This window comes from Hyalella azteca, unplaced genomic scaffold (genome assembly GCF_000764305.2).
Source record: "Hyalella azteca isolate HAZT.00-mixed unplaced genomic scaffold, Hazt_2.0.2 contig11594, whole genome shotgun sequence".
In the NCBI taxonomy this organism is placed as follows: Eukaryota; Metazoa; Arthropoda; class Malacostraca; order Amphipoda; family Hyalellidae; genus Hyalella; species Hyalella azteca.
In genome coordinates, this window is record NW_025941586.1 from 57,997 (window position 1) to 62,080 (window position 4,084).

Here is a 4,084-nt window from a genome sequence, read left to right on the forward strand (position 1 = left end):
GTGGAACTTAATGCAGTAAATTTGCAGTAAGTCAGAAAATACCAGAAAAATACCAGATTTAGGCATATATACCAGACCTAAAATATTCATACCAGACCCCCTCTGAAAAAAAAATTGTGAAATCTGGTATAGAAATATACCATCTGGCAACGCTGCTGCTGCTCAGTGTTGCCAGGTATTTTCTTGACGAGAATACTATATTGCCTAGCTCAAAATACCAGAAATTCTTTTGTTCAAAGCAGACTAATACCCCAAAATTTAATGAAACTATTCGTCAGAAACGTTGGTTAGAATGAGAAAAAAAATCATCTTTTTTTCTGTGCATTTATCTGGCTTGACCATAATTAGCCAAATTGAACACGTTATATTGTTTCCCTCTGTTTTGAACATTTTGACACTTTTCTTCTCCTGTCTTTGATTACATTGATACTTTTTCCTTTTGTATCGCAGTGTGGCACTTCTTCCCCTTCGCTCAACATGAGCAAGCCACGGAAACAGGTCATTTTCCTTTTGCTTATTTTCGTACATACTTGCATATTGCATTAATCTAACATTTCGGGTGTGATCACTTGTTGCGGCTGACCAGACAGCTTTTGGAAATTTGGTCCAAATAAGGGACTCCAGAGTGGAGGGGTGCTGGCCGTTCCAGATTTTTAGGTCATGCTTTCCGTTTTGCTATGTTCACCATTTAATATATTACCCCTCTGGAATTCCACACTGGCTTAATCTATGCCAGTTTATACTCGCTGGTCAAAATCCGAGACAAGCCTGTTCAATGGCTTTCGCACCCTTGGTATTTTCAATGGCAGCGGGTAGCAATCCGAATAAATAACAGATAGTTTATTGAACTCGACTTTGTTAAAATAATGACCGGATTAAACAGTTTATGAAACTCCAACCATTCCATTGACATTTACTAGTTAAAATGCCACGACTGGCAAGAAATTTCCAATTGCATGAAGTATTGCACACAGTTACAATAATCAGCAGTCACCACATAGTCACGGCAGCTAAAGGCAGACTAGGGCGGCTATACTACAACCACACTTCAAGTAAGTAGTACTAAGTACCGAGCTCGCTTCGAACTAGAGTACTATAGACCGTTCAGGATGACAGCATGCAATCAACTGCCTACTGGCTACTGCTGCTCAGTGTTGCCAGGTTTTTTCTTGGCGAGAATACCAGATTGCCTAGACTAAAATACCAGAAATATACCAGAAATTCTATTGTTCAAAAACAGACTTATACCTCCAAATTTAATTGAACTATCCGTCAGAAACGTTGGTTAGAAAAAGAAAATTATCTTATGTACTGTGCATTTATCTGGCTTGATGATAATTAGCCAAATTAAACACGTTATATTTTCCCTCTCTTTGGAACATTTGACACTTTTCTTTCCCTGTGTTTGATTACATTGACACTTTCCCTGTTTCCGTTTTTTATCACTGTGGTATTTCTTCCCCTTCGCTCAACCTGAGCAAGCCACGAAAACAGGTCATCTTCCTCTTGCTTATTTTCGTACATGCTTGCATATTGCATGATCTAACATTTCGGGTTTGATCACTTGTTGCGGCCGAGCAGACAGCTTTTGGTCCGAATAAGGGACTCCAGTACCTTAGTTGAAATTATATTCCGTTGCTTGTTTTTCACATAGGTGTCTTGTGAAAACACTCGCTCCACGAATGCATTGGAGACAGGTCAAAGTAGGCAAGTGATGCAGTAGGCAGCCAGTTCCATGAATGGCTGATGATTTTCAAGATCAGTGAAATGTTGAATATCACCCCAGAATTCAAGTGGCACTCCATTAAGTGGCACTCTAGAATTCAAAACCACCAAACAAAAATGGTGGAGCTTGCGTCAGAGATAGGTTCGACAACCTCACTCGTCCTAGGCTATATCATCACTGATCAGTAATCAATCAAGGATCATCACTCTCGTGCTTATATTGCACTAAGCACTTTAAACTTGCGGTTCCAAAAATGGCGGGAAACCTCTAGTCGCGCCGCTCTGAAGGTAATCTATATAATCAACGCCTACGCTGGAGGAAGTTCAAACTTCAGAGGTGGAACTTAATGCAGTAAATTTGCAGTAAGTCAGAAAATACCAGAAAAATACCAGATTTAGGCATATATACCAGACCTAAAATATTCATACCAGACACCTTCTGAAAATACCAGATTTGTGAAATCTGGTATAGAAATATACCATCTGGCAACGCTGCTGCTGCTCAGTGTTGCCAGGTATTTTCTTGACGAGAATACTATATTGCCTAGCTCAAAATACCAGAAAATTTATTGTTTAAAAATAGACTAATACCTCCAAATTTAATTAAACTATTCGTCAGAAACGTTGGTTAGAATGAGAAAAAAAATCATCTTTTTTTCTGTGCATTTATCTGGCTTGACCATAATTAGCCAAATTGAACACGTTATATTGTTTCCCTCTGTTTTGAACATTTTGACACTTTTCTTCTCCTGTCTTTGATTACATTGATACTTTTTCCTTTTGTATCGCAGTGTGGCACTTCTTCCCCTTCGCTCAACATGAGCAAGCCACGGAAACAGGTCATTTTCCTTTTGCTTATTTTCGTACATACTTGCATATTGCATTAATCTAACATTTCGGGTGTGATCACTTGTTGCGGCTGACCAGACAGCTTTTGGAAATTTGGTCCAAATAAGGGACTCCAGTACCTTAGTTTAAATTTTATTTCGTTGCTTGTTTTTCACATTGGTGACTTGTGAAAACACTTGCACCACGAATGCATTGGAGACAGGTCAAAGTAGACATGTGATGCAGTAGGCAGCCAGTTCCATGAATATATGATGATTTTCAAGATCAGTTAAATATTGAATGGCACCCCAGAATTCAAGTGGCATTCCAAAAAGTGGCACTCTATAATTCATAACCACCAAACAGAAATGGTGGAGCTTGCGTCGCAGAGATCGGTTCGACAACCTCACCCGTCCTAAGCCGTATCATCCCTAATTAGTAATCAATCGATCATCACTTTCGTGCTTATATTGCACTAAGCACTTTTGTTTAATGTTAACAATTAGATTTGGGTTATTTCATCAAGCGGTAAACTTGCGGTTCCAAAAATGACGGCAAACCTCTAGTCGCTCCGCTCTGAAGGTAATCTATATAACCACGCCTACACTGGAGGAAGTTCAAACTTCAGAGGTGGAACTTAATACAGTAAGTCAGGAAAATACCAGATTTAGGCAAATATACCAGATCTAAAATATTCATATCAGATACCTCCTGAAAATACCAGATTTGTGAAATCTGGTATAGAAATATACCACCTGGCAACGCTGCTGACTCGACTCATCGACTGGCTGAAAACTTGAGGTGATCTGGGTGCAATGCATCAGCTAGTCGCCTCTGAAGACGTCAATCATCACAAATTCTAGTTGCGTCGACTAGTCGAATCAACTGTTCGCCTCGTGTATAAGCACCTTTAGTTTGAGCTTGTGGACGGGGCTTAATCGACGCGACTTGTCTCCCCATGTATAAGCAAGCACCTTATGCTGGGCAGTGAGAGGTAGTTCGGACTTCGGAGGCGCTGAAAGCCGCTGATATTGGGCAGTGGTATAGTTCTTCTTTCCGTTCAGACGTCGGTTGATACATGCATCTCATTCAAGTTGTGAAATCTTATCGTATACCTATAATGAAGTCTACAACTTGAAAACAACTCGGTGGTAAAAACTGGATATTTCCGTTCTTGTCATTTTTAGCAATACGAAATCCTTACTTTTTGCTGTCCGGTGCTTTCTAAAGTGAAGTTCGTTGCGTTGCTCATGTTCCGTTACTATCTACTCTATTTCGTTGTATTATCAGGTTTCAGAATAGTTACATTTGAGTGTAGGAATCAATTGGGTTATTTCTGAAGAACTACGAATTATACGAGGATAGATTCATAAAATTTCCATCAAACTCGACAATATCGGAAAAGTTACTGAAGTAGACGTTAGAAATGCTTATATTCTTCATGTTTCAGTAGTTGCAAGCAATATTTACAGACCACAATAAAATTGTTTGCTAGACGAATGGTTTCTTCAACAAAAGAACTGTTCATCTT